Genomic DNA, 20968 nt, shown 5'->3' with positions numbered 1-20968 from the left:
GCAAAGCATTCTTTAAGTAGTAATGCACTTAATTCTCATAATAATCAAAAAGTAGGTGCTATGATTATCTTCATTTTATAGATAAAGGAACCAAGTGACTTGACCAGCATCATACACTGTCTGATACCAAGATAAGCAGTATGGAATAGTAGAAAGAACATTTCACTATATGTCAGAAGGCTTAGTACTCTTATGCTAAGGATCTGCTTGACATTGAGGAAATTACTTTTTTTTAGCTGAGTCTTAATTTTCTTATTTGTTTAACAAAGACATGAGGATTTACATTTGTCATACTTGTAAGGTATAAAATTCTATGTAAATATAAACCATTATCATTATCATATTGTTCTGACCCAAATACAAGCTGCATTCTCCTCCCTCTCCTGCAATGGTTTGCAAAAAATTGGCTTTTAGTGTTAATGTCACTTTGATTTATTTTTGGCCATCTGACTTGTAGCATCTCCCTCCATTTGTAGCAGAGGTCAAATGTCAAATTTGCAGCTGGTCCTCATTTCTTTTCTGTTTTGATTTCAGCCCAACATGGGTCTGTGATTTGGCAGATGGTGCTTTCTTGTTCAGGTTAAAAGTGCTTTTGAGCCATTCCCTTGGTCCTGATTTAGGTATTGTAGAAATGTCATTGGGAGTGAAGTCCTGGCTGTTCCAGTTATTAATCCTGTTTCTTTGGCTAAGGAGCTTTATCTGTTTGTGTCTCTGGTTTTATTCATCTGTAAAACATGGGAGTTGCTCATGAAGGTCCTTATCATAAACACCGATACAGCAAATTCTCTGACCACCCATGGAGCTTTGCATTCCTCCTCTTCAGCCACCCAGCTTTCACTGAAAACATTTTCATTTGAAAGAGAAGGGAAAAATGAAACATAGTTTAATGTGTACTTCAGGGTATTCATATTTGGAAGGAATCACACAAAGAGGAGATAGCATTGCATGGACCAAAATTCTGTGAGGATATGTACTTGGCCCTCAAATGTGTAACATTTTTATCAATGTTTTGGATAAAGGCATAGTTGACATACTTATCAAATTTGTAGATGACACAAAGTGGGGAAGTTTAGTGGACACACTGAAGGAGTCAGATTCTGAAATTGTGATGGCAAGAAGTACTGGATGTTAAGTTCCTATTATGTGAAAGACACTCTGCTAGGAACTGGGGATACAAGAGCAAAGGATGAAATGTTTCTTACTCTCAATGACCCTGTATACTAGTGGGAGAAATAACACACATAAAACTGTGCACAGAATAAGGATAAAGTTAAAAAAATGTAAAAAGTAATTAAACACAAGGTTGAGAGGTAGTACTAGTAGGTGAAGTGAATTTTACTAATGAAAGTCAGGGAAATTCAATTTCAATACCAAATCTTACAGAACTTTAATTTGGCAAGCACAAGATGGAGGTCCTCTGACTAAACAGCTATAGGATCTATTTACTTTTCAGTTCTTTCTCACTCAGTGCCTAGACAGGAGGAAGAGGAAGAAGAAGAGGAAGAGGAGAAAGAGGATGAGAAGAAAAAGGAAAAGGAGAAAAAAGAGAAGAAGGAAAAGGAGAAGGAAGAGGAAGAGAAGAAGAAAAAAAGAGGAGAAGGAGGAGAAACATTATTTGGTCTCTGTTTAGGGATTCTGAATTTCATTGCCTTTATATCCAGAGCAGAAGCAGAAAAAGGAAGAGTAAGCCATGTAGCATTTCTCAAATTGTATTCTATGGAACTTTACTGTTACAAAGAATCTGAATTGGCATTACAGAGAGAATTTCAGTGCTGACAATTTCCTCTCCAAGATAGAAATTATTAAAATGACCCCAAATACTTTTTACATATAATGATTTTATTCAGAATGAAAACGGGCTCAATTTCCTCCATTTGTGTCCCAATTTCTCCAATTTTCCTTGACTCTAAGAATATTTTATACCCTTCCATCATGAGTATTTTTGGGTTCTGCTCCTATATTCTAAGCCCTAAAATGTTCATAGGCTAATTATTTTGGAAAATGTTGATGCAATTGAATCTCCATGCCCATGGCATGAAATCCCATGGTTGTGTTTCCTGAACTGAAGTGAATAATTTCCCACGCTCACTTAAAGAAGAAAAAAATTATTTACCCCTCTCAGTAGGAAGCTCTGGAAACAACTGTTGGGTTAGGCTTAGTTTGAAATGTCAGTAAAACAGTGCTCCTCTTAATAATTGAGGCTGCCTGTAGCAATTGCAACTTTTACAAAGCTTCATTATTATTTAGTAGGAGTTTGTTCAGACTTCTATCTTAACTTCTTAAAAAATATCTATCATGTATAATTGCTTCCTGGGAGGGGATAGCGGAAACAATATAAAAAGAAATCTAGGTGATATCAAGACAAAAACTATTGAAAAATTTTAAAAGATTTCTTTTTTTTCAGATCCTTTTCAAAATGAATAATTTGAAACAAATCTTAACGAGGTTTTTGAAGTAAGGTTTAAAGTGGTTTTTATAACCTCAAGGCATCACTTAGAAAGTGACTGAATCAGTATAGCAATGGCCTAGTTAGTGGTCTTAAAGAGACAGTCATGGTATCATGGGATTTTTTCAAAATTTTTTTAAATTTATAAAATAACAGAAGCATTTCCATAACATAGTAGTATTAAAAAAAGATGATAGTACATGAAACTGCAAATCTATTATGTATAACTTGCTATTCCTTTTAAATATATAATAAAGTTATCATGTAACTTTCTTTTTTTTTCCATTTTTTTCTTTTCCCTTCTGCTACCCTGCCCTAGTTATAGCTACCATTAGACACAAATATAAATAAATTAATCTCTACATAGCTATCTTTCTTTCTATATGTATGCATGCATAAGTTCAGATCCCAGCTCTGATAGCTTCTGACTTTTTTTAAACTGTGTCCCACGGTTACATTCTGTGATTTTGATCCAATGAGGCAAATAAAAACAACATTCTCACATGTGTCTTCTGTGTGAGGGTATTAAGCTCTGTTTAATGTAAAAGTGAAAATTTGAAATAGAAATTCAGCAGCTTCACTTTATATATTCACGATCACATGGTGACCATAATTCTCTCTCTCTCTCTCTCTCTCCTTTCTTTTAAGAGTGCTCATTAAGATAATAGATAGTAGGAGTTAAATAACTGATAGAAAAAGTGAGTGTCTGTGATTGTCATGAATGGGTATTTCAGAAATATTATTTAAATGATTTCAATAAAATTAACATTTTTCAAGTTTAATTAAGTTACAGAAATTTTATATCACCAAAAATTCAGGGAAGTTTAAGTTGAAGCTTTAATGGAGTGATGCAATTGAGGCAAATGGGAATAAAAATTTAAAGCCACTCTAAATCCTATGATCTTGTGATCTGTTATTGTGCTTAGTTACACAGAAAAATGCCAGTCTGTACATAAATTAAATGACTGCTAGCAAGAGAAATAGAAGTATGGCCCTTCACTTAACAGTGTAAATCTTCTTTGTTCTGTAAAGTTACATGGAACTACTGCAGCTGATTGGGATTTTGGTATATAACCAACAGTCTGTTTTAATGTCCACTTTAGGATGATTTGTTTTATTATTTCTTGCATTATGGTGTTCAGAATGGTGTGTGTGTGTGTGTTTGTGTTCTGAGAGACTCAAGATTTCAAATGGCTTCTGTGTATCCTATCTTTGACATCAATATGTTGTTTATATAGAGATCAAGTTCGTTTAGTGTTATTGCATTTGCTTCTTTTATTTATCAGAATCTTTGCATTCTATATATTTGGATTTCCAATTAATTATTCTCTTTTTTACTTCTTGGAGGAGACCTGTCATTGTGAATTCAAGTTTTTCTATTCTGCCAATTATTTCTGCTGTGCAGGACCGGCTTTCTGTTTTTACAATTATTGTTTCTTTTCTGAACAATTCAGTAACATACTGCTATGGTCCATGCTCTCATGACAATCCACAGGATTCTTAAACTTATCAGATGTTGGTTTGATTTCTTATATTTTATGATATTTATTTACAGATGCTTGAACCCATGTAAATATTTGGCTATCTTCCTTTCCATTTTAATTATTACCTGTTTTTTATCTTAAGGTATTAAAGTCAGCTTTCTTCTTTCTGAGGTCTTTGGTAGTTTAGTGTAGTTGAGCGCCACTGCCCTAATGCTCATGTCTGATAGCTCCCACCATTGCCAGGGAGGGCAGTAAAGAGAGTTGAAGTCTGTTGCTTATTATCACAGAAAGGTAGGGTGAAGGGAAATGCAGAGTGATCTGGCAGAGGCTACAGGAGCAACAAGGAAATTGAGTGGATTCTGAAGTATAAGACAGTGAGATTGTTTTGCTTTATTAAAGTATGGGAGCTGGAAAGAGAGGGGGAGCTGAGTGAGAACTAAAGATGAGTTTACTACAATAATTTTGGTGGTAAATTTCCAAGTCAGGACTCAAACTCAATCCTCTGATTTTCATATGTTTTGCTCTTTCCACTACTTTATGTTGATGCTGTTGGATAGCAACAACTACTTAAATAGAAACAAAATCAGGTGTGAATTATCTTTGGACTACTAAGACCATCCAGCAAGTACTTGTAATTTTTTTTCTTCATCCCCTCTCAACTAGTGATGGGCAAGCTTTCTCCTGTATTCCCCTCATTTTCTTTCAATCTGCTTTCTCCCTGTCTCCATCTTTCTGAGTTTCTTTTTTTATGTCTGTTTGTCATTTTTATTTTGTCTAGAAAAGGTGTTAGCAAAGGAGAACCTGAGTTCAAGTCCTGTCTTAGGCAAATAACACATACTAACTGTGACCCTGGATAAGTCACTTAACCCGGATAACATCACAGAAAAAAATCCAAACCAAAACCATAACAAAAAAGGGGGTTGACAACTAATAGCATGATTGTCAGTGGTGGCTTGGGAGATGATTTTTATTGGAATAGTGACTGGGATTGGGGAAAGACATCCATGAGTGTCCTTTACACCACAGTCTCCTTCATTTGCACTTTGATGGGCAAAGACCTGGACTCTAGTTATTTAGATTTGGGTGTATTTCCCTCAAGTGTCCCCTACTTCTCATTTGATTGTGCTAGTGAGGATTCTTCATCTATGCATAGTCTGTCCTCTCTTTACCTCTTATGTAAAATTGTTTATTAAATGCTTATCATTTGCTAGAAACAATTATACATATATATGTATATATATTCAAGGAGCTCACATTATAATGAATGAAAATAGATAAAAGTGAATAGACAAAGACTGATGATAATTTTTAGCACCTGGAGTAGCTTAGTAATGATTTAAGTAGATTGTCAGTTCCTTTCTCTCCAACCTTCCCCCAAAATTTCTCCCATTTCTTTTTCTTTTCTTTTTTGGCATAAATATTGTTTATTTTAAATTTGAAAACAAAATGAGAAAAGAAAAAAATTGTCATATATACTGCAGAATATATGGGAGAATTAAATATAAAACAATAAATTTTCAATTCAAGAAAAACTTATAATAAATATTGCCTGTTTTCAAAGCTGCCCAGCTTTTTATTGCTTCTTTGTAGGTTTTTTTTTTTATCTTTCCTGTGTACTTTTTAATACATATTACACATACACATATATGTGTTATGTGTGTATATATATTTACATATGTATATATACATTATTTAGTTATTTATAATTATAATTATCTATAAACATATAGACACATATACACTTATACACGCATATGTAAGACTACTATGTTTATTTCCATCTCTCATCAGTTTCTATGAAGGTGGATTGCATCTTTCTTCACAAATTGAAGTCTTTCCATGTTTTTCCAAATCAATCAGCTCATGATTGTCTATACCACATCAATATTCCAACCAAATCACATCTTGTCTAACAATCTATAAGGGGTTTTCCCCAATTTTCTGCATTCCTTCTGTTTTTGATCAATACAAGGACATTTTAATTTAGAATAATCAAAATTATCCATTTTGTACTTCAACAATGCTCTCACCTTATAATTTAGTTGAAGGTCTGATACTGTTAAATTTGCTTCCTTACATTTTTTCTTCTTTATGAACTTTGTTATTATTTTTTTCTCAGTATGATAATTTTAAATAATTTAATTAGGATTTCATTGAATATATAGATTAGTTAGGTAAAATTGTCATTTAAAAATTATACTGGCTTTAAAATAAATATTACTTCAATTATTTAAATCTGACTAAATTTGCATAAAAAAGTATTTTATTTTCTCCCATTTCTTTTTGACCAGACTATTTCTCATCCCTTTCTTCACCCTTCTTTCTCTTTACCCTTTCTCTTTGTATTTTATTTGTCCTTCTCTCCTTTACTTCTTTTATTGTTCTCCTTTCATAGTCTTCCAGTATTCCTCATTTCTATCCTCCTATTAAAATGTTTCAGACTGAAAGTAGCTTATCTTACTTCTTTGGATCAGGAACCATTCTAATAGTTCAATTAAATATATGTTCAAAAACTCACTGGACACAAGAAAAGGAGAGTTTTACATCATTCACTTGGATGTCCCAGGAAACCTGTGCTATTGTTTCTTGATTTTACATTGTCCTCTGCTCCTAAGATTAGGTAAGAATAGGAAAGCATATGTGAAATCCTCACATAACAGGTCAATATGAGGCATGCTTTCTATCCAAGATCATATTAAAGTCCCCAGTTTAGGAAATGGTTTATAACAATTGTGAATTATGCTACAAACCATATGTTGTAGAAAAAGAAACAGAGACCTTCCTACATGTCACAGAATCTAATTTTATTCACTTTTTCCCCCTGGAAGATAAAAGTAAAGGAGTGCATGAAGCAATTAAACTGTTGACTTTTGGGCTCAGAAATAGAAATGCAAATGTATGCTGGATGAGTATTACAATTTGAAATAATTCAAGTGAAATTATTAAAGACAATCAATTTAAAGACATTTTAAAGACATACAAATATACTTTCCCTCTTAAAAATGTTTTAAGGTTATCTTTAAAAAAAAAAAAACTACTGTCATTTCCTAATATATGCTTCCTTCTGAACCTTTTCTTCTAACAAAGGAAAACAGAACACCATATCCAACAACATGTGCAACATTCCACTTCCACACTTTTCCATTTCTTTAATTCACTTGTTTTTCAATCGTATCCAACTTTTTGTGACCCTTTTCGGGATTTTCTTAACAAAGATACTGGAATGGTTTGCCATTTCCTTCTCCAACTCGTTTTACAGATATGGAAACTGAGGCAAAAAGAATTAAATGACTTAGCTAAGGTCGCATATATAGTATCTAATGCCACATTTGAACTCAAACCCAGTGCATGACACACTGTGCTACCTATCTGCCCCTACATATAAATATATTTTCCCTCTTAAAAAAAAAAGACATCCTTAAGACATTTTAAAGACATACAAATATACTTTCCCTCTTAAAAATGTTTTAAGGTTATCTTTAAAAAAAAAAAAAAACTACTGTCATTTCCTAATATATGCTTCCTTCTGAACCTTTTCTTCTAACAAAGGAAAACAGAACACCATATCCAACAACATGTGCAACATTCCACTTCCACACTTTTCCATTTCTTTATCAAGAAGAAAAATTATGTTTCATTGTTTATTTTGCAAGACCAAGACTGTTCACTGCAATTTATATGATTCAGCTACTTTTTAGGGTCATTTCCCTTTATTTTTTTTTTCTGTCCATTTGTTTCAATTATGTCTGACTCTTTGTAATCCCTTTTCAAGTTTTCTTGGCAAGGACCTTAGAGTGGTTTGCCATTCTTTCTCCAACCAGTTTTACAAATGAAGAGACTGAGGCAAATAAGATTAAGTGAGTTTCCCAGCGTCACACAACTAGTAAGTGTCTGAGACTAGATTTGAACTCCGGTCTTCCTGACTCCAGACCTGGTACTCTATCTATTGTGTCACTTAGTGGCCCCCTTACATTATTGTAGCCATCATATATTACTCTTTTGACTCTGTTTTTCACATATACATATACCTATATATATATAGTGTATATAAATTATATTGTATGTATGTATGTATATATATATATACATATATATATATATATACATGTATGTATCTATATATTTCAAAAGTCCAAAAATGGACTTCTATAGCTTCTTTGGGGAAATGCTAAGGAAGATACTGGTTTTATCTAAGAGGAAAGATAGTGGGTAGTAAGCCTCTCTAAAATATAATTGGAATAACAAAAGATCAATGTGGAAAAATGCTGGTAAGCCCAAATTAGTCTACTCTGAGAACAGAAGAAAGCTGAAAACCCTTTAAAAATATGCTGGGGACTCTGAGAAAGAAAAAAAAATACTATGATGAAAATGACCTTTCAGAACCCACATCTTTGTGCTAAGTGGACTGGGAGGCAGATCTCTGGAACTGAATGTTTTTATAGCTTAACCTGTAAATTAGTGAAAAGGGAAAACTTTCTGAATGTCTACTGCTGAATAATTTAGTTTACCCTGCTGATTGAAAAATATCTAAACTTACACAAAATTGGTTTTAAATTGTTTCTATATTAAGACCAATGAGAGCAATTTCTTAGTTTATTGTGGTTTCCTTTAAATACATTTCAGTGATTCTGCTGAAAATGGCTCATTTGGCAATTGACTACAGTAATCTGATTAAAATGACTAACATTCAAATAATCAAGATGATTTAAAAAAAAAGCAGACCCTCCAGGAAGATTTGCAAACAGAATGTTTGAACAGTCCAATCCACAGTAATCATCAATTAATGTGCTGAATGACCAAGTAATATATGTAAGTAGATTAAAAAAAAAAAAACCCACAACAAACCTCACAAATGTAAACTAGCCCCGTATAATTTACTCTGGGAAAATACATATGTATCTGTTTAAATATTTAATTTTAATGAGGTAAACACTGAAGGAGGATGAACAAGAATTTTGAGAGTAAATATACTACATTAATTATACATTTCCAAGAAGTTGGCCCTTGTTTTTTTTTCTTTTTAACTCCAGGCTTATGGTAGAATGCAGCAAAGTTAGATGGCTTTTCTCCTATATCTTTTCTAAAATGGTTTTATTTTCATTCTATTTCTTTGGAGGAGGAAAAATCATTTCAGAATTTGCTCCATAGCTATATATCTTACATTATTGGGTTTTTTTTGAGGAAAGCTCTTTGCAAACCTTACAACATTATAGTCCTATAAGACTATTATTATTAACAGCATTTATTAAAATTGCAGGGTAAAATGACTTTTTTTTATAAGTAAATAAAGATATGGGGATATAAGCTAATCTTTTGTGAGACTCACTGAAACCCATCTTTAGAACAATGACTCTAGTAGTATGTTACATGATTTTGCTTTCTTTTATTATATCTATATATTTCAAAATCATTTAATTCCATATAGTTTGATTGTGCGTTAATATTGTCATTGTTGTCATAGTTATTATTATTATTATTGTTGTAGTTCTTCAGGCATTTCAGTCATTTTTCTTTGTGACTCCATTTGGGGTTTTCTTGGCAGAGATATTAGAGTTGTTTGCCACTCCTCCAGATCATTTTACAGACAAAGAAACAAAGACAAACAGAGTAAAGGAACTTGCCCAGATTCACCTAGCTCCTAAATATCTGAGGCCAGAATTGAACTCAGGAAGATGAATTTTCCTGATTCCAGGCCAGGTACTTTATCCACTGTTCCATGTAGCTGCCTTTTATTTATTTTATAGTTTCTCTCTAATACTTGATCTCTTCTTGCCTTTTCAACTGGACTACTGGTTTGGAAGGCATTTTAGAAGGTTGAATTATATGAATTCTAGGGTCCTGTTTAGCACTTAAGGTATAATCCTATGCTTTTAAGCTTTCTTTTTTATTAAAATAATTTGTTGATGCCTTTGTTTTATAACTGCACATTATTTTTGTACATGCCATATTAATAGATCCAACACTTCTCTCCCCGCCCTCCATTTAACTTTCTTAATTTTGGACCTCTCCCTGGTAACAATGAAACAATAGAGATAATGTCAGAAAATGTATATGATAGTCTGCTCCCAGAGTTTTCCAGCTTTTTACTAAGAGACTTAGAGAATCATAGAACGGGAATAGTAAGGAAATTATAGATCACTTGGTTCAAACCCCTCTTTTTATTTATAAATGATAGTAAGTGACTTGCTTTAAGTCACACAGACAGTAAAAAGTCAGAGTATGTTTGATTATTTGTTCTCCATTATCACTGGTTACAACAATGATTTAGGAGTCAGTTTCATTTTAGATTTCTTTTCATTTACTTTATAGTAGTCAAACTACTATTTTATTCTTTCTGCTCTTGACTTTTTTATATTACTGTGGTTCATGCAAATCTTCCCATGTTTTTCTGAATTGTTCATTTTTATCATTTCTTAACAATATTTCATTATATTCATTTAGTTGTGGTTAATTCCTGAGGGAGTTGGGGAGAAGAAAGAGGTTATTTAAAGAGTTTATTATTAAAAATTTCCTCTCAACTTCAAAGCCTGGCTTTTCATAGGATTACAAGATTGAAGAATTATAAATTTGGAGCTGGAAGAGATCTTAGAGGACATAAAGTCCAACCCCCTGGAATTAGAGAGGTAGAATTTAGAAGATAGGTGGTGTAGTAAATGGAATACTGAGCCTAGAATCAAAAAGACCTGATTCAAATTTGCAACAGATGTTGAGTAGATGTGTGAACAGGGTAAATATTTAAACCTTATTTTCCTCAACTATGAAGTGAATAGGATGAATTCAATCTGTAAGTTATCTTCCAGCTCTAAGCCAATGATCTTATGATGAATAAAGGCTCCAAAACAAAAATATGTTGTAAATTCCTTCTTAAGCTCATAAAAAGGGACTGTCTCCTATGTGATCCTACTGCTGTTTTTGTCCTTTCTAAAACCTGCTTCCCCCTCCGAAATTTAATTTTAAAGGTGGAATGATATCACTAAACAACAAATAGAAAACCCCCAAATGTTTTAATTTAAGATGAAAATAAAAACCAGAATGTAAGCATATATTCTTCACATTAGGAGAAACTCATGTGGACGTGCTTGGACCTCTAAAAAAAATTCACTATCTTGATTCATTGACATGGATTTGCCACCAGTGGATTTGGCTGTGTGTTATTTTGCTTGTAATGAAACTCACTGTCAGTATCCTTTTCTGCCAGTCTGAGGTGCAGTAATATGATTTTCTTCCAAATTCTAACCTTTGCCAAAGGTCTATTTTTCAGTTGCATTTTGGGAACAGCTGTAAGCCCCAAGCAATCTGATTGCTTTTCATGAGTGATAAATCACTTCTCCTCACACTGATTTGTTTAGGTACAATAGGAGAAGACACTTCTCAAACTAATGGAGTAACAGGGAAATTGGTAGGAGGAAGAGTATTCAGGAAGAAGTACAGAAGTTTTAAGGACTACATGTTTGGGACCCACTAGAGGATAAAATTCCAATTTGGGTGAAGATTGGGAAAAACCTTTGCAAAATCACAGAATCTCAGAATTTGAGGGCACCTCATAAACTATCTAGTCTATTCTATAACTGAGTAAGATTCCTCTTATAATAGACCACTAAAGTGTCCACCCAGCCTTTGCTTGAAGACCTCCATTTAGGAAGAATCCACTACTTTGTAAGGCAGCCCATTGTACTTTTCCTAATTGTTAGGAAATTTTTGTTTTAATTCTTCCCTCTGAGTCTAAATAGCACAAAAAGCATTATGGTAAAGTGGTTGGGTTCAGTTCTCATTTAAGATACTTGTTAATTGTGTGATCCTGGGCAAATAATAATCTCTCTCTGCCCCAGTTTCCTGATCTGTAAAATGAAGGGGTTAGATTTGATGGCTTCTAAGGTCTCTTCTAGCTCTAAATTTGTAATCAGAAGTCTAATTCTTTTTCAAATACCCAAAGACAAACTACCCATCCTTCCTCATATATCTACTCCATCCTACTAACTCTCTTTGCTGCTTTTCTTTATTGATTGTAACAATGAGCAAAACATAGTCCCTCCACTTTTTTTAAAAAATTAGATTGTCATTAATTTAATATCATCTTCTATCTTAAAATAATAAATAATAAAATAATAGACTTTGCCTCAAATCTTTTTTGGTTCTGAAACAGTGTACTAAAATGGTTAAACTCAAACTAAAACCAATCCAGAAAAGCTCACATTTTATAGAGATATTCAGTAAATGAGACTCAGCATTCTATGAAAATATTTATCACTTGCCCAACCCAAAATAGACCTTATTTGCTCCAAATTTCTTTGTATAGATTCATAGACAAGATGCTGGCTGCCCTACATTCCAAAAGAACTAATCATGTTTTACATTTCATGCTTGTTGCTTTTTTATCTAAATAATTATTTTTTAAAGGTGATATAAAATTTTTTGATAAAAATGTTGAGAGGAGATGAAATCTTTTACTCACTGCCTTTATTTTTGATGGGTTTGTAATTGGTTGTCCCTGCATCTGTAACTATTGCTCTACAATGAACTTGAAACAATTTCTTTTTCTTGTTTTTTTTCTCCTTGAATTCTCTGTAAGAATAAGTTTTTTTTAAATGGAAGCCCAGAAAGGATTGTAACTAGTCCATAGTGATATAAATTCATATATTAGGTCCCCAAGCCAGAATCAATAAAAGGGACCTTCTGACATGCAATCAGACATGACATGGCTCTTCATCTCTCCAACAGTCTTTTATGAGTCCCTTATATCTTCAGGGACTGTTTCACCCCTCAGATAACTATTGACCCAGTTAGATACCATCAGGCTTGGCTCTTATGGTAAGCATGCCCCTATATTTTAAGAAATAATTTATGTTAAAGGTCAACAATAATAATAATAATAATGTATAAGATTTGAAAGCTGAAGGTAATCATAAAGGTGGTTAGTTGATTGGATTGGCAATCCTCTCTTTTCACAGAAACAAAGCTCTGCATGCTAATTTTTAAATTAATTTGGCAGCTGAGTTGTAAAAGGAGTTCTGCCATTAATTTTGAGAAAGCTAATGTCAACCTATATTAAATTAGAACCAGAGTTCACGTTATGAAAAAGCAAATAAACAAAGAAATATGCCAGATGATGGCAGGGACTGAGTCATTTATCTTTTTGCTCCCTTAGATCCCAGAACAATGTTTCATACATAGTAGGTCTTTAATAGGAGGATAGAATTAAAGTTGAAAAGGACCTTAGGGGTCATCTGATATAAAACATTCATTTCATAGATGAGGAGACTAATATTTGTTGAATAGAATTGACATTATACAGTTTAATAATTTGACTTGCAATCCAGAATATTGTTGATGTTATTTGTCCTTCATTCTTGAAAAATACCATGATATCAGAGAGCCAATGTCATGATATGCAAGTGAGTTGGATTTAAGTGAGAGAGGCTGTGCAAAGTCACCCCTTTCTCTCACTCTCTCCATCAGAGCTATCTGGATACAGTGGCAAGATATAAAGCAGGAAGATTGGAGATAGTCTTGCATTTAGTGGGAAATCTTAGCCTTTTTAAGCTAAGGTTTTAATCGATCTCAGTTTGATGGAGGCAAAATCCATTTGGCAAGGGAAGACCTTCAGGGTTTCTGGATAAAACAGAAATAATTGCTATTTACATTCACTGAATCAATCAGGGCCCAAACAATGATCAACTGAAGACTGGCCTAGGATGATAGCTTACAGGATCACTATTAAATTTAATATATGTAAAATAATTTTAAAATCATAGACTTCTATATAGTTATCAGTGATGGTGATAATAATGATAACTCTCCTTAGCTTCCATGTCAAAGTTGTCATGCATAGGTTTACAAAATTCCACTTTATATCCCTTGAAAAAATAGGGACTGGAACTCATTGGATGACATTGATCAGAATTTTTATTTTTTTCTTTCAATTTTTTTAAACATGAAGTCTTAAGTTGCAAATTCTATCCCTCCTTTTCACCTCTCCTCCCTCCCTAAGATAGTAAACAGTGAGATATGGGTTATACATGTACAATTATATAAAACATTTCTCTTAGTTATTTTGTACAAGGAGTCTTAAATAAAAGAAGAAAAAGAAAGTGAAAAATAACATGATTCAGTCCGTATTTAATAAATATCAGTTCTTTCTCTGGAAATAGATAGTATGCTTCGTCGTTATTCTTTTGGGATTGTCTTAGATCATTGTATTGATGAAAATACCTAAGTCATATTTTTATCAAATAATATCATTGTTACTTCTTACAATGTTCTCCTGGTTCTGCGGCCTCTACTGCATCAATTCATATAAGTCTTTCCAAGTTTTCCTGAAATCATCCTGTTTGTTATTCCTTACAGCACAAGAAGTCTCTCTTTATATCTCTCTTTATATCCATATCTATGTGTTTAGCTATGTGTACAGGAAGAAAGGAAGAAGGAAGGAAAGAAAGGAGAAAGGAAGGGAGAGAAGGAAAAAGAAGTGAATGAAGAAGGAAGGAAAGAGAGAAAATGAATTCCTTGTACCACTTTAGATATCTGTCCCATGCTGATGTCTCAAGATCCATGTCAAGTATCACTTCCTCCATGAAACCATCTTTGGCTATTTCAATTTCATTATGCTCTTCTTTTCAGAATGGCTATCAAAGAATGATTTAGTTTGGTCCTTCATTGTTTTTTCACATATATACGTGTACATATACACATATACATTTATATGTATATATACATGCACATAATTTAAAATGCATATTAGTGTTGTATCCTTGTTTCAGGAATAATCTCTTTAAAGGTGGAAAGCTTATCTTATGTCCCTATCTCCAACATACCTTATCCAGTGTTTGGCACATGGTAGATAATGAGCAAACACTTATTAGTTGATTGAAAAACTAAATATTTAGTTCCTTTATAAAGGGTAAAGCTTAGAGTGGTAGACTGGATTTGCTGCTTAAATATCAGGCATCTTCCTACTAGGATGGCCTGAACAGATTTAACCCCTAACCAATTAACTCCTTAAGTTGCTAAAACTGGTTTGAGTATTATAGACTATGAGCATTGGCCTGTTATAACAGACAAACCATTGGATGAATTACAGAAGCTCAGAGTTTCCTTCCTTCATTCTATCCTCCCCCTCCCTCTCTTTTTTCCCTCCATCTCTCCCAGTTTTCCTCCTTCCATCCTTTCTTCCTTCCCTCCCTCCATTCTTCCTTCCTTCCTTCCCTTCCTCTCTCCCTTTCTTCATTCTCTTTCTCTTTCCCTCCTTCCTTTCCCTTCCTCCCTCCTTCTCTTTTTTCCTCTCTCTATACATACCTAGATAGATAAAGACATAGATATGTAAATGGTTTTATATACATATATATATAAACATATGTAGAAAGAGACAGAGGACTGAAAAACACAAACACTCACACACAGAGAGAGAAACTGACAGAGAGACAGAGCAAGAGAGACTGAGATAGACAGACAGGGAAAGACAGACATGCAGAGAGACAGAGGGAGAACCAAGAATACTCATGATATGCATAGAGGATAGTGGGAAGATTTAAACAATTAAAATGAGGGGATCATATTTGTGAGGTAGTGGTTAATAAAGTTTCAGAAGTAGTATGGTGCTTTTGAAAATCCAGAGAAGACTAAAGTTGATATAATAGGCAATTTGGAGTCATTTTTAGGGAAACAACTAGATTAAAGTGGCACTTAAATTATATTAGAATGGAGACTGAAATGCACAAGAAAATCAGCTTGCAGATTTTTGTAATTTAAACATGTACAAGGGTCTCGACTACAGCAGTGACAAGGGGAATGAAAAGAATGCTAGGTGTATACAGTACTGGAGTTGGAATCAGGACTTGGATTAGAATTCTGCCTTTGATATTAACTGTATGACCCAGAGCAAGTCCCATAATCTGCCTCAGCCTCATCTGCTGTTTGTTTCCTCATAGGCATTTAATAGTAGCACTCTGCAACAGGAATAATATAGTACCTACCTCATGGTTTGTTGGGAAAATCAAATGTGATAATGTGATGTGTAAGCTTTAAATCACAATATAAATGCTATCATTGTTATCAGAAGAAAGAACAAATCTAAGAGACATTAAGGGAAGTGGGTAGGTAACAGATTGGTTACAACGTGGTGACAGATTGGATGTAGGTGATAAAAGGAGTAGGAAGAGTGAATGATGATGCTAAGATTTTACCCTGAGATTCTGTAAATATGGTGATACCATTACAGAAATAGGATGATTAGGAAGAGGATTGAGTTTGAGAAAAAAGAAGATGAGTCCAGCTCTGACAGAGTTTGAGATATTGGCTGTGGTGCCATATGGAGGTAACTGGAAATATGAGACTAGGGTACAAGTGAGAGGTCACTCACATAGATGTAATTTATATGATGAGAAAGTTCAGACAGTGGATGAGCTAGTTAAGCAAGCAATATGAGGAGAGAATCATTGACAAATGAAGATAGAGATTTGGAGGTGATGCAGGCCAATTAGACCAAGTCCCCTTTGTCCTCAAAAAGAAAGGGAAAAATATAAAGGCAGCTAAAGGAACACATGTATGAGGGTAGCCTCTAGCTCCTAGGACATCCTACAAGCCTTTATCTTTAGCTGACATACTTAAATTTGGTACATTTATACTATTCTCCATTTCTCATTGTCTATGGGGAAAATGCTAAATGGTCTATTAACACTTTATGGAAGCAATTATATGTTCAGCCTAATTTCTTTGTCCAGACAATGACAAAGGCTCATGATATGCTTGTGAGGTGGAATAAAGAATGCACATTTCTCTTTGTACCCTTCCTATGATTATATTCTTTTGTTTTGTATATTATTATTATTATTATTATTATCATTAATATTTTTGCTGAGGCAATTAGGGCTAAGTGACTTGCCCAGGTTCACACAGCTAGGAAGTGTTAAGTGTCTGAGACCAGATTTGAACTCAGGTCCTCCTGACTTCAGTCAGAGCTGGTGCTCTATCCACTGCACCACCTAGCTACCCCTGTTTTGTATATTATTGAGGCAGTTAGATGCCATTGGACTTTATGATTATGATTTAACTTCAAATATAGGTCATATATCAAGGAATATGATATGAAGTATTGGCCTAAATCTAATTTTAACTGCATATTACTGTCCAATTTACTCAGCAATTTGTTGTTTTTTAAAAATCAAATAGTGAGTTCTTAGTCTAGTTAGCTAGCTGGAATCTTTGCCTTCATTAAATATTAGACTACTATGTTCATTTGCTTCTATGGGTTATGTGCCTAATCAGTTCACTGACTTGAGAATATTTGAAGATAAAAGAAAGAGAACCCATGGAGAGAGAGAGAGATTAAAAATGTTAAAGACTGAGGGGATAAGTGAGGAAGTGATGCTCCAGAGGAGGTGTATTGTACTCTTGAAATGTATTACCTGATATCTCTTAGGACCAAATTCAAGCAAAAATAGACATTTCAGTGGGAATTGGGAGGCAGCTAAATGAATAAAGGCTGAACTTAGAATGATGTAGATCAAACACTGTTCAGGATGAGTTAGTATGCAAAGCCTTAGACCAAAAGAATTAATCATTAATGACAAATATAGAATAAAGTAGGTCAATGCTGAAAAAGAGTATAATTGTTAGGCTTCAGAGAACAAGTACTGATCTTCTATAAAGAACAACTAGATAACATTATTAGTATTACCTATTTTGACTCTGTGCCCTAAAAGGAATTAAGGATATTTGAAGTTTTTAAATGAAAATGACTTGTTATACTGACCCATGGAAAAATAAGAAATGCTGCTTGTTTCCCTGTTCTCTTCAATTAGCACTTTTCCTTTTCATTAGAATTCTTACTTAGAACTCCCAAATGGAAGAGTGAGGTTGAATTTAAGCATTAGGATGGATATTTACATTTTACTGAGTCCTTAAGTTTATAAATACTGTTAGTCCTAAGGGGTCAATAGTATACGGACGACCGAAAAAAAAATGGTGATATCATGTCTATGAGATATATTCATTTAACTTTAGATATAAGTAGGATTTCCAATCATGAGATTTTTGGGGTTTTATTTTCAAACAGTAAAAAGAAGAGACAAAATAAAAGTGCTTGACAATGACTTCAAAAGCATATTTTTGTCTCTGTAGATTGTAGCAGACCATTCTGTGATTTCATCCTTAAAGTGTTATAGGAGTTTCCCTTAAATACAGTGTAATTCACTTCCCTCTTCCGGCACTCCATTCCTAATCATAATTAGGAAAGATTTTTACCCTCCACTCTGAGAACCTTTCTTCCCTTTTAATTCTTGTTCAAACTGGGTACCAGGAAAGATTCATTCTTGCTAGATTTGTCTCAGTTTTGTTTCAGACACATTTCTATGCAAATAAGACTATATCACATAGAAACATGTGAACATGGGAAAATAGTTGAACATACATATAGCCCATCCTGCTTTCTGCTATGTCTTTTTTTTTTTTTTTTTTTTTTAGAAATTCAGCAAGGTACAGTGAAATGAGAGCTGGAAGACCTGCCTGGGTTCAAAGTCTTGGCTTTGCTACTTCTTCTCAGTATAATTTCAGCTAAGTTATTTAAACTGTCTCTGAACTTTGGTTTTTCCATGAGTTTCCTCTTTAACTAGATGACATCTGTGATCTTTTATGGCTCCACATCTATGACCTGATGGATATATTCATAAAAGATATTTTCATGAAAGAGCTAGGCAAAGTATTGGAGTAATGACTTGGAGTAAGGAAGACATGATGATTTCAAATCTTTCCTCAGATACTTCCTAGCTGTGGAACCTGATGGGTAAGTCAGTTTTTGCATCTTTAAAATGGGGATAATAATAGTACCTACCTCTAAAATTATTGTGACCTAACTTGTGACCTAAATGTGACCTAACTTGTGACCTACTGTGATCTAAAATTAATGAGATGACATATGTAAAATTCTCTGTAAACCACGAAATGCCATATAAGAGGTAATAATAATTATTATTACACATGAAGTGAAGAAGAAAAACAATTTTTTTTCTGCCTCTGGAAACCTTATTTCCTTCATCAGTTTTTGGAAATTCATTGTTTGGCTCATATATCATTGAATCAGGATCACTTTAAACTGAGTGATGTTTTTGAAGGGCTAAAGAATAGATTTTAAAATAATGAATTCAGAAGTACCCATGAAGGTAAATAATACTCCTATACTTTGTTTTTATGTAATATATTTGTTATAGGCTGAAGTCAAAGTTGTCTTATAAAATATATTCTTTTCCTGTGCCTGCTTTGTTTTTGTAGAAACTAAGTCATGCCTTTTTTTTCCCACTTGAGAATGGAAATAATGTTGTTTACTTGCCATCTGGATATTGTATTCCATATTTTTGTCCTAGTGCCAAGATAAAAATGAAGATCTTTGACTAACAACTATAATAAAACTCAACTGATTTATTTGAGAGAGTTGCTATGGCCCCATGTGGTGTGGGAGGCCTGATTTTTTTTAAAATGACATTTTGATGAGTCATATGCTGATTTTTTAATGAAAAAATTAGTAATAAGAAATGAAACAATACATATTGGAAGTGCTTTTGTAATTACAAATGAGATTGGGAAAACAGGGTGATGAGAGAATGAGACAAGAGGATCTCTCAATCTTTCAGGTTTAGGGTCTATTTCCTATAGTCCTTGGCAAAAATGTTGAGCAGAATAAACTTAACTGGAAAGAGCCATGAATTAGTAACCTTTCATCTCATCACTCTGTATTGAAGTTTTTGAGGTGGATATAATGAAAGTGCTAGCTTCTTCCAGTGTCAAAAGTGAGTTAATTTCAGTGTCAAAGGCACTGGCCTAGAAGTTTTAAATATTTCATACTTGAATTGTAGGGAACTACAAAATGGTGGGCCAAAGAGATCAAATAAAAAGGAACGCATGTACATATGTACATATATATATGCATATATATATACACATATATTTTATAATAGCTTTTTTTGTGATGGCAAAAAATGGGAAATTGAAAGTACAACCATCCATTATTCATTTACTGAGCAAGTTGTGATATGATTCTCATGGAATACTATTATGCTATAAAGAAGGACAAACAGGATGATTTCAGAAAATCCTGGGAAGACTTATATAAATTGATGCAAAGAGAAATGATTGGAGCCAGATCATCATTCTATTCAATAACAGCAATATTGTAATGATGATCAATAGTGAACAACTTAGCTTCCAAAGAACTTATGAGAAAAAATGTTATATACCTCCAGAAAAAGAATTGATAGTCTGAATACATATTGAAGCTTTATTTTTCCTATTTTGTCTTTGTTTTTAATCTATATTTTCTTTTGCAACATGGCTAATATAAATGTATAAATACATATAAAATATAAATAACACATATAACATAAATATAAATAAAATAGAAAAATACTGAAAAATTTTACATGAATGCACATGTATGTATAATCTATATTAAAGTGATTTTCTTCTCAATAAGTGGGGAGGATGGGAGGAAGAAAGGAATTTGAAACTCAAAAATTATTTTAAAAAAATAATGCTAAAATTGTTTTTTGCATTTAATTGAAAAAAATAAAATAAAAACATTAAAAAAATTATAGCATTCATGATCATTGTGAGGAATGATCATACTCTTCAAACTGAGAACAAAATAAGTATGGAAAATACATAGCACTTTCTGGTATATGTAACATGTTAATGGCTTGATAGAATCAAAGAATCTTCCAGAAGTATTCAATTTACAATGAGTTGCTTAATTTCAATTTGCAAAACTAGAATTATTTTTTAAAGCATGAGGCAGTGATTACAGTGAAGTAAAAAAGAGTATGGAATTTGGAGTCAGAGGACCTTACTTTGAATTTTGGTAATATAATAATAATAATAATATATAATAATATAATAACACATAATTATATAATATTTATATACTATATATAATACTTATAATTATATAATAATATATAATAATAATAAAGAATAATCTGGGAGTAGTGAATGATATACTACTACTTTATGTGCCAAGACATTGAGTCTCTGGTCCTCAGCATCTTCATCTGCA

The 20968-nt window shown here is 33.0% G+C and overlaps 1 long non-coding RNA gene across 1 annotated transcript in view; it reads left to right on the top strand.

Annotated features, from left to right (window-relative positions):
* Window positions 1-2580, top strand: part of LOC141562748 (uncharacterized) — a 37154-nt gene extending 34574 nt beyond the window's left edge. The window contains exon 2 of the long non-coding RNA XR_012488237.1: window positions 1469-2580. This is a non-coding gene — a long non-coding RNA (uncharacterized LOC141562748). The remainder of the gene's footprint in view (window positions 1-1468) is intronic.
* The last annotated feature ends 18388 nt before the right edge of the window (window positions 2581-20968 follow it).

The sequence above is a fragment of the Sminthopsis crassicaudata genome, chromosome 3, assembly GCF_048593235.1.
Source record: "Sminthopsis crassicaudata isolate SCR6 chromosome 3, ASM4859323v1, whole genome shotgun sequence".
NCBI lineage: Eukaryota > Metazoa > Chordata > Mammalia > Dasyuromorphia > Dasyuridae > Sminthopsis > Sminthopsis crassicaudata.
Note: the sequence above shows the minus strand (reverse complement) of the source record. Positions and strands in the feature narration are given on the sequence as shown.